Below are 15,849 nucleotides of genomic sequence, written 5' to 3'. Positions count from 1 at the left end.
CTAATGATTATTCTCGTCCAGTCACTGTATAACAGCTTGGAGGAAGCCAAGTGCTGAGCCTTTATTATAGAAGATCTGAGTGAACATTATTGCCTTTGCTGCATGAAACAAACGCTTCAAGCAATTATAATGATGATCATTATCTGCTGAGAGACATGCTCAACACAAATTGGCTCTGTGGCAGTAATTAAGAGATGCACCCCAATTTTAAAAATAAAAAGCCTGAGTAGCTCTGTTCAGAATTTTAATATCTAATCTATGGGGCTTATTTGACCCCTTTTCTCAAAAGGTGCTACTTTCGATGTTATCAGCTTTCACAACGGCTGATTACATGTAAGAGAAAGCAACGGGGACATTTTGCATCTTAATCTGAGTGTTCTAAAAGGCAGAGTAACACAAGCAATGCACCGTCAGTGTCAGGTCTGAGTTGTGTAATTGTATTTAATGTTGTTCTTGTTTTTCTAAATGGCCCAATATTGTGTGTGGCAGTGCGTAACTGTCTAATTTCCTCTCTGTGTTGAGCCAAGAGAAAGCAGCTGCATCGACACAATGTATCTAGACCATCTCCACAGCAGCAGCCTTCCAGTTACAGTAGCACCACTGGTCAGCCCAGGTGTGACTTTATGTATACATTAAATTGCACATTAATTTTGTTTTTTATCACCTCCCACTGCTCTCACGGGGATGACACTGTGACAGAATGAGGTTAGTCACTACAGGACCAAAAGGATGGCTACAGTAAAAAGCAATGATAGGAGAGCCAAACACCAGATGCTGTCATCGAAGAGTATTATTTGTTCACATCTGACATCCTCTCCTCTCAACAATCCTTTCCCAACTTTCCTTCACTTCACACGTAATGAAAACTTCTGAGAGGATTGTTTCAGAGCCTTTCGGAGTGTTGGCAGGCAAATATGTGGACCCACTGCAATTTGCTTACCAGGCCAAACCTAGCGTTGAGGATGGCATTTTTTTCATGCTTCAAAAGTCTACGCGTACTTAGAAAATGCAGATAGCTCTGTCGAGGTGTTTGTTTGTATTTTCTAGTGCTTTTAACAGAATCCAGCACAGGCCTCTCTGCTCCAACCTCAAAGACAGCTGTTTCCATCTCCCATAAATTAGTTTTATGACTATCTATCAGCTAAACTAATATGTTGTGTGTGCAATTCCTGTTCACATTCTCCCCAATATGATGTAATCTGCCTGATTATGTTAACCTACTGCACTACAGACTCCCAATGCAGCCAACCTATACCTATGTGACTCATTTTAGCCAATCATGATAACTTTAGTATTTGCAATACATACAGTATTTAGTAGTATTTACAATATTTATTTGGCCTAGTTCCAATTCACAACGCTGACTACGGTGGCAGTTGCTGTCATGTGTTGCAGTCATGTGTTTAAACCCAGTAAATTAAATTTAGACCTATGTGGTTTAGGGAGCCGTTGGCCATCGACTCATTCTGTCTTTTAGGTACCAGAACGTTTTGGATGTAGCTTTCTAACAGGGAAGCTGTGACGTTGACACCCCCAACACCCAAACCAGCTCAATAGACCTGCCTGTGGCTAACGTTAGCAAGCCAGCTAGGAAGACACAACGTTTAACTCCATCTCACCGTATCCATCTAGGTTTGCTTTTTTCTTAAAATTGTTGGAGAATAACGCTCTTCTGTTTATTCAAACTAAGTGGAGGTCTAAAGTGGAAGTGGGCGGAGGGACTCTCATGTGATCCCTAACCTACAGGTGAGTATTCTTCATGTGTTTGGAGGACAGTGCAAAAGGTCAAGTATAGGAAAAAGGCAACATCTTATAATAGAGAGAGAGAAAGAGAGGGAGAGAGAAGATTGTAAGATTGATGTGCAGTTGGAGGAGAGGAAAGACTTTCTTGGGTGCATGTGGCTGGGGAGGCAGAGAAAGTGGGAATCCATGGGATGTTAGATGCTCTGACCTGGCCAGTGGAGGGCGTGAGGATGGATTGGCCTCTACGGACCAACTGAGAAAGCAGGAACAATAGAGGGGGAGGGATGGGGTGATGAAGGTGTGGAGAAAAAGAAGGGAGTAAGGAGAATATCAATGGGCAGACAGAGACACGTATGGATTTCTCTTCCGTCTCTTCAGAGCCTAACTTTACAGCGGTGCAGGAGTGGATCGAATTGGGAGGAAGAGAAAAAGTGCCTGCTGATCCTCCCCAGAGAAATCAACACTTATGCATGAAAAGCTTCTTTGACTGTTAACTTTGTTTCCCTGCTTATTGTTCAATAGGATGCACTTGCTTTTCCATGTCCTTCTGTTTACAAGACGGCACAATGAAGGCGACATAAGGCGGAGATGGAAAATAATGAGTACAACGTCAATGATAAAGAGCAAGTGCACGCCTCAGACTGAACTAATAATAAGAAAGGAAATGTATGAATAAGTGTGCTTGTTACAAAGTGCTGCCTTGTGACTATTTGCATAATTCCAATTATTGCACAATGACACAGTTCCTTCCTGATGTGATTTGTGCTGACTGTTAATACCATCAGCATAAACAAAGGAATCTCACATGGATTCTCAAGCTGAGTCTGTCAACGTATGCGTCAGCATCCACATCATTTAATGAAGCCGGCGTGTGGAAGGACAGTCGGAGGTTTTGCTTTTCATGACTTACAGAATAGAAAAGAACCTGGACCAAGTCATGATTATGGTCATGATGACGACCATGTGGTGGTTGAATTCTTTTTTAGCTGCTTTTTCTGTCAGGAATGGACCTACAACGTTGTCTTTTAAGCCAACACGCACTAGAGGTCCTTGAACTGCTCAGAAAAAAACAGAAAATATAACATGTACAATTCCTTGACAAATGAACAAACCCAATTTGGGAATGATGAAGGCTATGTGTAAGTGAAAGCTCCAGAACAGCTCCTAAATTGTTTCTGAGCTGCTGTTTCTAAGGCCGACAATGCGTTTTGTAACTTGGAATAATCTAGTTCAATGGCTCAGTTAGTTTATTTTTTTATTGGTTAAAAATGATCTCTGTTCTCTTTTCTCATTCAGCTAGTTTTGGTTTCATGTACTGAGATTTCAAGACACCCACAACCCCAGCAGGAGCTCAAAGCATTGAGAAAACTGCAATTGGAAACTTGAACTGAAACATGTCTATCTGGTTGGATAATGGATGTGACTGTTTCTCAGAAAAATAAACTCAAGAGGAGATCATCTCAAAACCTCTGAAATAGAATATGGAAATCTCTAGGGGACATGGGGAAACGTGTTTTGATGATTTGGTGAAATGACCCTTTAAGCTTTATCAACGAATAGGGAACAATAGAATAGAGTGATGGCCTTTGATCCCCTACAGGGTGATCGCCTGCAAAGAAGATAATGAGTAAATCAATAAGGCTGGTTGTAAAACTCAAGTTCAGTCATGCCTGCTCAGCTGGGGGTAAGCTGTGTCTTACCGTCAGCCCCTCCAGCAGCAGCTGAAACCAAACTGCATCGTGGTACGTGTGCTTGTGTCAGTGTGAGTTTCTCAGGGTGTGTCACTGAGTGCACCCAAACACGTGTTTATTTCCAGGAGGGGATATGGAAGGAACTGAGATGAGAGGAATGGGTATGTGCAAATGCTTTCCCTGCCACATCCCTGCTTAAATCCACGCCATCCCCTGTGACAGGGACAGAGGTAGGGAGGAGGGACTGTGGTAGTCCTGCATGCATAAAGGTAACTGTTCTTTCCACTGTGGATCTGGAGTATAAAAACAATGCTGAACTGTGATTCCAGTTTTAAAATTTCCAGTTCGACATTTTGGAAAATACACTTATTTTCAATAACTCTTTCCTTACATCTTTATGGTAAATAGGAAGCCACCACCAGCAGCTTAGCTCAGCATAAATACTGGAAAACAGGTAACAGAGTCTGTCTAACCAAATCAGATGTATAAGTTGCTGTATAGAGAGCTTTGAATGTGCGGCTGGGTGTGTTTTGTTGTTTTCTGATACAGCCGGGTTAGCTGTTCCCCCCTGTTTCCAGTCGTTATGCTAAGCTAAGCTAGCCAGCTGCAGTTTTGTATTTAGCAGACATATATAGTATAACAGTGGTATTCCTCTTCTCGACTCATTTTTAGCAAGAAAGCAACATTTCCAAAAATGTCAAACTGTTTCTTTAAATAGATCCGGGAAATGCATGATTTGCTTTGTATTTGATGGTCCTGGAGAAAAAAAAAAAAAAATTACTTTTTTATCACAACTGCTTCCGTTTGTGTGTAATCGATCAGCAGCCTGCGTAACACCACTTGAACAACCTTGTACACCAGCAACACATTTTATCTGTGTGCAGTAACATGCGTCATTGAGCTTAAAGCACACCTAAGAAGCATACCCCGAGCTGCAAATCGAAGCCAATCATTTGCTCAGAGTCTTATCAGCAAGAGGTCAGTGAGGGACCGTGTATAGTGCATGCTGTCTGACTCTTGTTAGACTAGGAAACTGGTGCATTCATTTCAGCAGAAAAAAAAGCATTCGGCAATTTGACATAATTTCTTATGTTCCCTCCCTCCACTGTCTTAAGCTCTTAATTGCCAGCAAACAAGAAAAACAGGCGGGTAAAAATGCATAGCACAGAAACACTTCAGGTGCTTAAACAAATGTACTGTATATGTTACAAAGAGACTGTATAAATTGCAAAAACTAAAGACAAAAGCACAAAAATACTGCCTAACCCTTATCAGCTGAGGGAGCAATGTTGTAGCCATGAATAATTCCTTGTGCATTAAGTGCAATATTGTTTGCTGTTTGATCATTACATCTGTTTGATATTTCCTTCAAATGAAATGCAGTTTAGTGAAATGCTGTTCCGATTCTCTAAAGGGAACTTTATTGTTATTTTCACATAAAGAATAGTTTGTTTTTTGATCTAGGTTATGGGTGCCCTTTTTTGTCCTTTAGTTTACATTTGGAGCATTTTATGTCTGGTATCAAAATATGTCCTGACATCCACTTCTCCTTCCCATCCCTGCTCACAACCAACCCTTAAAAAAAGCTTCCCGAATCATGATTTCTGCAGTCCGCGCGTGAACGTGCGCGGACTGCACAAGCTACATGGTTGCCACATGTTATTCCCAGTATCTGTTCATTTCACAGCTATGTCCGGTAAGAATACTTTAAAGATGTTAATATTTCAGAGTGTCTCATGCTTCTGTATTGGCCATTGTGCTAGAAGAGAGGAGAGGACCTTGGGCTGGTTATATATTCAGGACAAAGCGTCACTCTAATCCACATACACTTCAGCTAGGTCCCCCATGTGTGCCCTGCCCTTAAGAAGACAAACAATGGATATCCTTCACTCTCCTCCAGATCACCTCTTTCAACACATTATCCTTCATCTATTGGCCATGCTCCCTCTCTTTCTTCATCCCTCTTCCATCTCACTTACACATTTCTCTGTTTAATTTCATGTAGAGCAGAGAGACCCATCGATTGATAAAAGAAGTTATTTTGCACACATGCCAACGTGAAAAAGATTTTAAGCAACAACGAAAAGAGAGAGAAAACTGGATCACTCTCTGTTTGTGTAAGAGGGATTTTTAGTTAAGCCCAATTTAACAGGCAGTGAGTTTAAGCAAAGGTGCTCCATACTTTCTATTCTGCAGCATAAACACTCAATATATGCTAAGCCTCATTCTCTTGGTGTGCATAATGCTGCCTGGATCTCACCGAGCTCCCATCGCCCCATCCTCCTTACTCCTTCTGCCAATACCTGCCAAGGAAAATCAATATGTCAATACCCATCGTAAATGTTGGGTCTTGACTTTGCGAAGTAATGTCTGCTTGTCTCTGCAATTTTGCTCTGTGCGCAAAAGAAAAAACAACAACCAAACCGTTCCTTCTCTCTCCCATGGATATTGGCTGATGAAAATCATACACATCACAGACATTCTTTGTTGTTTTTTCTGGCCTCGAACATGACAGGGACATTTTCGACACTCTCTCTGAACATCCTTCAAATAAATCGTCTGCCCAAAACTTTGTTTTTTCTTTGCTGTTTTTAAAGTCTAACACCCACGGAGCTCGTGATTGGGACTGGAGGGAAGCACAAGTAGCATCTATCCATTTCTCACTCTTTCACGAGAAAAAGAGGACTTGAGCGGACTTCAAATGGGAAGCACAGCCCTGAAACCACAGTGTTGTATCCAGGTTATATCCCAGGGCCCCACAGTATTTAAGCATGGTGCTGAGAGGAGTGGGAGGGAAACGTAGAGGAGGAGAAGCGGGGCTCAGCGCTAAGAGCCCAGAGACCCCTGTCTCTCCGAGAGATCCGTTCTACTCTGAAAACTCTATCTACACTTAATCCCGTCTCATAGGGGTACACACACCCACACATGCACATACAAATGTATAAGCACGCAAACGCATGTGCAGCTGAATTATGCATTCACACACAATGAGTGCATATTGAACATAATCACAGCAGCTGCAGAGCTATCCTCTGTGGTAGGACTTGCACTGATGACTTCAGAAGACTATAGCTAAATGAGAAATAATGATGTTTTTTTTCACACTGAAGACCATTTTCTTATTATGCACTAGTTCCTACACGCATATCACAGCTGAGTTGGCTAAGGGGCTGATCGCTTGCCAAAAAGCACATGTTGAAAGGAGTATTTTGCAAAACATGAACCCTCTCCCAGAAGAGTTCTTGCGCAGTACAAAGTGTGTGACAGATGAGCAAAGCTGGAACATTCAGAAACATCTTCTAGAGTGAGGCTGCCCTACCTTTATAATTGAATATGCATGAGATTTTAAATTAGCAAACAATTTTTTTTATTTTTTGCTTTTTAAAAGCATGCATGCTGCTTCTTCAGTTGTCACATACTGTGCTCATATCTGACAGCTCCCAAAAACTTTCAAGATATAATTTTCTATCATCAAGCAGAAGGAGCCATGGCCAGATTGATCTTGTTTTTTTTGAGAGGAGTTTCATGAATAACGAAACCAGGGAGAGACCAAACAACCCTGTCAGACACCAGCAGTGTCTGAAACCCATCAAGGTGGCCTTCTCTCCAGGGATTGTTAGTCACAGCAACTTTCACTGTCTTGTTCAGTTTTGATCCAGCCTTAGCCCTCTACAGCTTTTTGGATGAGCAGTGATTTTGCTGCAAAAAGTGACTCATGAATAATAATATTTTCAAGTGAGGTAAATTAATTCTTTGGAGCCATGTCAATACCCACACTTGAACTAAACACAGCATTGACATGTCTCCAATTTTAGGGGAAATTACCATAAAGGAAACGGTTTTTACAATAGGTGTAATTTACAGGTGGGATGGGGGAAAATTATTAAATTTCCTTTACATAAATAAAGATATTTTCACCCCTCCCCCATGTTGAACCCAAAGTTACGACCTTGGTTGTTGCTGTTAAAAATGATTGGTATTGCTACTCCTACTGACACTGGCTACTGACCACAGAAATATCATCCATATTAAACAAATGAAATGAAGCATTCTGCAGCTGCTGTGTGTTTGGCAAGTTAGTAACAAGTGTCTAACTACACATTCAGCAGACGTTGCAGCGGTGTCTCTCACCATGTGATAACTGTATATCTCACATTCACCCTCTTTTTGCTCTAGTATGGGCTCCACCAACTTTTGAGAATACCACGTGGGTGTCTCTTTCTGCATGTGTTGTTTGGTCTCCTTCCCCCCCACCTTCCCTCGGTGTGCTCTGGGACGCGTTCCAATGTCTCAGTGGAATGGTTGTAATTGTTTTTGTCTGTTGATATTTTTCTGAATATAAAAAAAGAATTTGATCTCGATAAAAAAAGAATTCCATGTAGGTCTTTAGCTAACTGGGTGTTGTACATTTTTGAACCAGCTATGGCTGTGTGTGAAGGTAGAATATAAAAAAATAATAATATTTTGATCACTGCTGGAAATGAGGTGTGCAGGTTTGTTTTAGGGGAGTTCTCTTTTTTTTCTTAAAAGTTTTAACTTTGTTTCTTAATAATGATAATAAAAATTGAAAGTTATTTATAAAATATCATTTATTAGTCCCACTAAGGGGAAATTACAATTTCCACTCTTTTTCTATTACACACATTACACACAGGCCTGAACTACACACACACGCTCAGTACCCATACGTGTAGTAATGGAGGGATGTCAGAGTGGGGGGGCTGCCCATGGAAAGGCACCTCAAACAGTTGGGGGTTGGTTATATTATTATACTGTATTATCAACTCAAAATCGTATAGAGCAGGTTTCCCTAAAAACAAAAAAGACATGCAGCATGTATTTATATTATAATTGACATGAAACTGCAGGAACAGGTAAAGGAGACAGCCCTCAGCTGTTAAAGTCTCGTGTTGCTCACAATGAATAGTGTCAGTAGGTTCCATCCTGATAACACACACAGGAATGCCTTCAATTATGTGTGTGTGTGTGTGTGTGTGTGTGTGTGTGTGTGTGTGTGTGTGTGTGTGTGTTAGTGAGTGTGGTGGTGCTAATGGGATGCCACTAAGGGATGGGTGTGTGTGAGACTGGGGGGCTGGCAGTCATCTCAGCACAGCTACTGCAATGGACCAATTCTGGGGATTGTAATGTTGAAAAAGACAGAACGTCTTCGAAGCCTTGGGTCCACTTTTACATTGATAGTGTTCAACATTCATTGACATAACACCCACAATAATGATTCTAATAGGACATATGTGAACGTCTAAATGCCTTGCGTTGCATTGTTGGTAGTGCAGCTGTAGCCACACAGGTGCTAGGCAACATCCAAAGATGGAAAAGAGATTATTCTGGTATTGCAGGGTGTCTTGTACTGTGTACATCCTTATCTCATAGCCAGGCATGTCCAAGAAGATATGTTTCTAGGCAGGACTGTTTGTCTTATAATTTTCAAGTTTGTCTAAATCATATTAATTATTCCCATTATACAGAAATTGCTTTGCAACTGTAACTTTGTGATCTACAGCCCAGTTAACTAGAAAGCCTGCTCCAACTCTATAAGGCTCTCCCAGTGTAAAAATAAAAGTCAAATTCTACAACTTCCTCCAGGATCGTATTTCTAAAAAGTAATTTGACACTATTTAATCAGAGATGTGTAAAATTGGTCTTTTCACCAGCTGAGTCACTCGTTGCTCTCAGGTTAGGACAAACCAATTCATCTGTAATCTCTGACAGGCTGTAATTTATTGAGATGATGTCACGCAACCATTGCCTTCCTCTCTGCCAATATCCGCCATCCAGAGTAAAGTGTCCACAGAAATGGCACGGCAACAGGTACAGAAACGATATACTGTTGGCGTCCTTTGCCTTTCATCCATTTCATTTAGTAAATCCTTGGTAATTAATCCTTATTTGGAATTAAAATGTACCTTTTCTTATGTTACCCTGCTTTTCATCAGTGGCTTGATGGTTATTAATGTATCCTCAGAGCCAGTCAGCCTTATTATCCAACTTAAATGAAAGGTGTCTCTGTCTGTATGTCTGTCTGTCCTTCGATGTTCTGAGGACCCAAGGACATTACAGTGTCAAGTACGAGCGCTTGACATCTACGGTGCATGTTTAATAGTGTTATGTATACACTCTTACATATAAGAGAGGACACTTATTACCTGTTGACACCGCAAAACGGCATGCTGGGTACAGCTCACCCTCTACTTCAAATATTTCAAGTGTCAGCGATGTAACTTTTGGATTGAACGCTTGTGTTCCTGGAAATAGCCTGGTCCAAAACAGCTAGCGGTCGTATTCTAAGTGTACATTAGCATTGCCAGGTGACGTAACCACGGAAGATTTATTCCTCGGGACCCAAGGAAGCACACACTATGAGATATCTTGACGACTACTGGATGGACTTGCATTAGATGTTCCACAGCCGGCCATGGTGTCCAGAGGAAGACTCCTACAGAGTCTGAAGATCCTCTGACTTGTCTCTAGTGCCACCATGAGTTTGGGGTTCAGAATGAAGCATCTCAACAATTTGCTACGTCATTTGCTGTATATAATCATATTAGTGAAGGTTCTATCACGCTAATGGCAGACAGAGGTTTGTTGCTGTTATCTGTTTTATGTCATAATGCATAAAACAACTTGGAGTTTAGACTGGGTCGCACGATTCAGGGAAGTATGTGAATCACGATTTTTTTAGCTTCGAATTTATATCACGATACACCGCGATGTTTTTCTCACCAAGTGGGATTTTTTTGCAGACATGAACTATGACAAAACAAAACAAATTGGCACTACCAATGATTTATTTATCTTTATTTATTTTGAACTCACAAAACAACGTGGCAGCGTTTGTGATGACGTTGGCTCGTAAAATTAAATGATAATCAAAGTCATCATTGAACAAATTAAAAAAAACAAGTTGAATAAATAAAAAATTGAAACGATTTAAAAATGTAGTCATGAACAGGGTGAATTGAGATTATGATTCATATTTTATATCATGATCGGCCTAATTCAGACTGTTAGTTGGATAAAAGAAAGGACATTTGAAGATGTCACTGTGGGCTCTGTGGAAACATTTGGTAACATTTACAGCTAATAATTAACCATTTAATTGAAAAATATGGATTAATCGATAACGGAAGTCATTGTTAGTTGCAGCCCCCGTAAAATAACTGAAATACAAATGGTACTTTTTAACTGGTAAATGGTCTAGATCCTGATCAACACATTTTCTGTTAATCAATATCTCATCTAATTAATTGACTAGCAATGAACTGAGTTATTGAGCCAATGACACCTAATCACTTACTAATGCTTGATTGTTCCGCTAATGCAAGATACTTGGTTCTGTCCAATTTGCTTCTATCCAATTAGTATATTTGAATCCAAACCAGGAAAATGTGGTGATTTATGTGATGTTTGGGGACTCGTACCCAAACAATGAACTGAAGACGTTACGACAGCCACAATAAACTGTGCAGATGGGAAATACATTAGATTGTGCTCATGTATATCCAACGGAAACATAAAAAGAAGGAAGAATTGAGCGCCCTTCATAGCAATAGACAGTTAACAATGGCCCTGGGGGGAGATGACACACCAGGGGAGAGAAGACACAAGTGTTTTGATTAGTAATACTAATTATCTTCAGACCGTTAGGAGGGAAGAGAGAGCATTAAGTTAAATGGCCTGCTCCAAATTCTCTTTCTTTCAGCAACATAAATAGCTAGACGACGAATCAGAGCTTCATCTCTTTCTTATCCTCTCTCTCCCTCTCCGACTCCCCCCTTATTGCTCTCTCTTTAAGGAGAGCAAAACGAGTCGAGATCTTGTTCATTACATTGAAATCAGACAACATTAAATTGTGCTCCATAAAAATCCGCCCTTTGTCCGACTAAACATCTTCAATCCGCAGCTACAATACGACAACTCAGTTCACAAACCCAGGTCTCTGCAGACCAATGAATGGATTTCAGCTGTCACACTTAGATGATAATTATAGTATATATTGTCACAGTGGATGCATCCTGACAAAACACAAACACGCCATATGCAGATTGGCCGGTTTAACAGGCTGAGAGTAAATCAACATTTAGTGTGCACCGACGCTGGGGAAATATTTATCCTGGAGGAGAGACGATGTGTGTGACAAAGCAGCCATATTGGGAGAAGTAAATAACGCAGATTAACCGTTCTGGTGTTCGGTGATGTTGTGTTCCCAGACATGTTCCAGTAGGACAGATGGAGGCAGTGAGACATGCAACCCTCATTGTTATCATCACAGACTGGGCAGAGCCGCATTAGAATTAATCAAATGAAAATAAACTCAGCGTGAGGAGTTGATTACTTAAGGACCTGAAATGAGACCGAACAGGGCCTTGGTGCTGAGGCGGACCATAGCGGGCCATCAGCTCCTTTCAACTTCTGCTCTTTGAAATCACCAGCAAAGAAACACTTTGTCTGGTTTGCTTTTTTCTTTTCTGTTACATCAACAGTCTACAAATGCCTTTGCCTTCTAGTCTCGGCATCATGACTGTTTTGAAACCCCTCTGCTGCTGCTCCCTTTAACTCTCCAATCACACTCTGTCCACAAAACGCCGCACTTCTTTTCTTTTTTCTGCCAGACATCCTGATATTGATGTCAATCAGTCGGTAAGGTCCAGCCAGCCAAATGAAAGGTCAAAAAGTAGACTCTATATTCCCTTTCTGTAGCAACCAGAGTCGCCCACATGTAATACTGTGTGCTGCGTTATGAATCCTGATGAAAAGACACAGGCAATCTTTCATCTAACCTAACTGAGAAATGTCATCTCTTTCACTAAGACCTGGCCTGTGTTTGAATCCGTTTGAGTTAGAAATGATGACCTGGTTGTCCCTTTAAAGCAACATGTTCCTCGAGGTATGTAAAATGGAAAGAGTTGACAATAATCCACTGTTATTTACTTTTTCAGCACTCACGCTACATGATGTTGATTGGTTCGGATTGATTGGATTTTTAGGTTGTGTGCAAACGTGATTAAAAACCTCATACTTTTGAGTGAATATCATATCATATTTCAAAATCTAACAACATTTAGTCTTATGGCAAAGATCAGACTTAGACTGTAAGACATAGATCAGTGGGGGAGACTCAGTCCTCAGCTCACAGTACATATATACATGTACGTATTTAGATATAGATATGTATGCTGTATATATATACACATACAGTATGTACAAACACATGCATGCTTATAGACTTTAACATGTATATATGTATATACGCTGTATATGTACAGTATATATATATTTATGGACATGGGATTTGTATAAATTGTTGATACGTGTTTCTTTGCTTATTTACACTGCATAATCAATGTGAAAGAACCCAGCACACTACAATTACAACTATTATTTCCATAAAAACAATCTCTGTGTAAATAGACCCAGCAGAAGGACCCACCTAATTGAATCTATTTCCTTTGCGGATGATGGACTCACCTTCTGTCATGGTGCATGTTGTCGGATTTCCACGCTCTGGAAATAATTTTTAGTTTTCTGGCTTATCTCCACTGCCTCTACCTCATCTACTCATGGTTGCCTCAGCATTCCTTTCGCTTTCTCTCTCTCTCTGTCTCTCTCTCTCTCTGTGTTTCCGACTATCTCACTAACATTACCTCCATCAGCAGAGAAATGATGGTAATTGGCCATTTGGGGCTTGGACAGCTGCTAACATGAAAGTGAAAGTGGCTTCAGCTTGGAGTGCTGGGCTCTAACCTCTTCAACAGTTTTCCCCCTAACAACCGGAATACCTCTTTTACCATCCATACTCTGTAATCTCAATAAGCACGTGTAAATAAATGAATGTGCACCCGGGTAAATTGGATAAACGCGTGTGGGACACACAAATACACATTGATTTCCCTCGCTTTGACTGATTGGGAGGGAGAGCGGAGACAGATGTATGTCTCCCATATACAAATTAAAAAAAGCTTCTTATCTTGCCTCAAAGCCGGTATGCTTCACTGAACAATAAATGAGAAAGTTCCACTTGACTTGTAGCTTTTAATTTAAACCAAGCCATTACCTAACTTGTTTCAATTAAGCACAGTCAGATTTTATGGAATTGGGCAGCATAAAAAAAAAAAGCATGCACTTTTCTTCTTCACCTTTTTTTGACTGCGCCACTTTGCAAATGTGCAAAGCAAATGAAATCATCTCGCGGTGTTACAGTGGAAAATCTTGAAATTGAATGGAGTTATTCCCCTATTCTGCAGAACATCCCGAGGCTTGGTACCTTGTACCAGAGATCCAATCGATGCCTGTAGCTTTAATCACATCTAACTTTAATGCAAGCCACATCTCCGAGGTCTAATTCTTTACTTTCACACACCAAATTACTTTTTAGCTCGAGGCACATTTTCTCAAAAAGTGTATCTGCGGTCACAGCTTCAGCAGTATGACCATGGCCCATTGATTGACACACGGCTAAAGGCTGAATTCCAATGAAGAGGACTCCTGGAAACCCATCATGGCTGGCTGTTACTAAGGAGCTACTGCACATGTAACTACACCTTCATTATAGAGAGAAGAGCCTAAATCCTTAGGGGGCCTCTGGCATTAATTCTCCCTAAACTCAGGTGCAGAGCAGTGCAGAGACAAATCTCAGCTCTTTATCAGATTTGGTGGCAGTTTCTTATTGAACCTATCTAACAGCAACCAATAATTCAATGAGAGAGTGAACTACACCGCGGAACTCTGGTACTTAATTAAAATCCTCATAGCAAAATTTGGTCAATTTCATTTCATCATTTTAGATCAACTCCTCTGGTTTCACTCTATCAGTTAGATTCCCCTGAAACCTGGATTTGCCTGGGTGGTATTACTCCTGAAATAGACAATATTCTCAAATGAACGCTATATCGTATTTTTAATAATAAAGGATTGTCTTGTAATCCACTATTTTACTGGAAAGAAGTCTGTCATGTCCTCTGAAAGAGCCAGAGTGCCATCGTGTGGCAGGAGACCTTCACTGCCGATTGGTGCAGAGGAAGTTTCATACACAGCTTTTAAGTATTAACACATGGAGTGACAGCATGTTTCTGCGAGGGAGCCTTATCTGCAAAAATGGGTGTGTTTTGTAATTCAACACATCAAATTTGGCATGTGGAAAGGAATCATACCCTATAGGCAAATAAATGAAGAGAACAGTTTTGGCTTGTTCCTCTAGATGTCTCTCTTCACCCGAGTGTATCTCTGCTTTTGGACATTTAGCCTGACAAGTCTAACAACCTCTGCATGCAATGGGGGGGGGGGCTTAAGCAACAGGCATACTCCAACACATACAACAGTTTGTTTTTATTGTGTCATGAAACAACCCATATTTGTAACACACTTGTACAGATATTTACCAAAGAAAGAAAGAAAGAAAGAAAGAAAGCTAAATCAAAAGGAACCACTTCAATAAATTATGGGCACGCCGAAGAATGAGATACAAAATGACGCAATACAATAGGTACTATTAATACTAGGTATATAAAACTGAATTATGGCACAGGATTAAAACACCAAAAGGTAAAATAACTTTTTTTCCATGGTGGTCCATGATAACAACAAAGACTGTTGTATGTAGATTAGATTTAACCAAATAGTACTTATTATACATATAGAACAAAAAAGATTTGTATCATAGCCATAAATCACAATTTCTTTTAACTAACAAAAGAAACTGTTTTTCCTGTTGGAACACTTTAGACAGGCATTAGACTGTTTCAACCAGTGCGTATTTTAACTTATATGATAATTGACTTTAGAAGATGTTTTAAAGAAAAGCTACTTCAAATGTTGGGATTACGAGTGAATAAATAATTTAATAATGCTACTGGCATGATGTAAACTTACAAAATGTCAGCCTCCCTCCCTCTTGTGCTCCCTCTCTCGGCGATAAGACAGGATGTGCAGGAAAGGAATGGGAAGTTGTCTCAGCGTCTAACTAGGACACGGTGAAGGAGCACAGAGAGATAGAGAGGGATGGGGGGGGTTGTTTCCAGTTATATTGTGATAATGTGACTACTGCCCCATCACCATTAAAAAACACTTTTTTACAACCTAACCAGCGCAAACAATACTGACCCGAGACAAGGATGTGGTCAGAAGTCAACATTCATCGAGGAGATTAAAAGAGACAGCTCTAAATCAACTTTCTCGCTGTTAAATCAGTGAGAGGAATGCCAGTTTACTTTCTGTCGACTTACTCATTGTGTAGTCTTAGATCTCACACACACATTGTGTTGAGAAGACACAATGATCTCCTTTTTCTCTTCGTCTACACAGTGTACCTTTAAATATCCCTCCTCTGCTCACGGCGATCCCTTTCTTTATCACCCCGTCCCCTGGGTTTTTCCCAATCAGAAACCTTGCTTTCCGAAGA

At 40.5% G+C, this 15,849-nt stretch overlaps 1 protein-coding gene across 1 annotated transcript in view; it reads left to right on the top strand.

The window, feature by feature from the left end:
- The first annotated feature begins 2,082 nt into the window (after positions 1-2,082).
- Positions 2,083-15,849, top strand: part of LOC117952225 (rho guanine nucleotide exchange factor 9) — a 63,168-nt gene continuing 49,401 nt past the window's right edge. The window contains exon 1 of the mRNA XM_034884361.1: positions 2,083-2,094. The gene's annotated coding sequence lies outside the window, so the exon portion shown is untranslated. The remainder of the gene's footprint in view (positions 2,095-15,849) is intronic.

This window comes from Etheostoma cragini, chromosome 10 (genome assembly GCF_013103735.1).
Source record: "Etheostoma cragini isolate CJK2018 chromosome 10, CSU_Ecrag_1.0, whole genome shotgun sequence".
NCBI classification, from domain to species: Eukaryota; Metazoa; Chordata; class Actinopteri; order Perciformes; family Percidae; genus Etheostoma; species Etheostoma cragini.
This window is presented reverse-complemented; position numbering and strand designations above follow the sequence as displayed.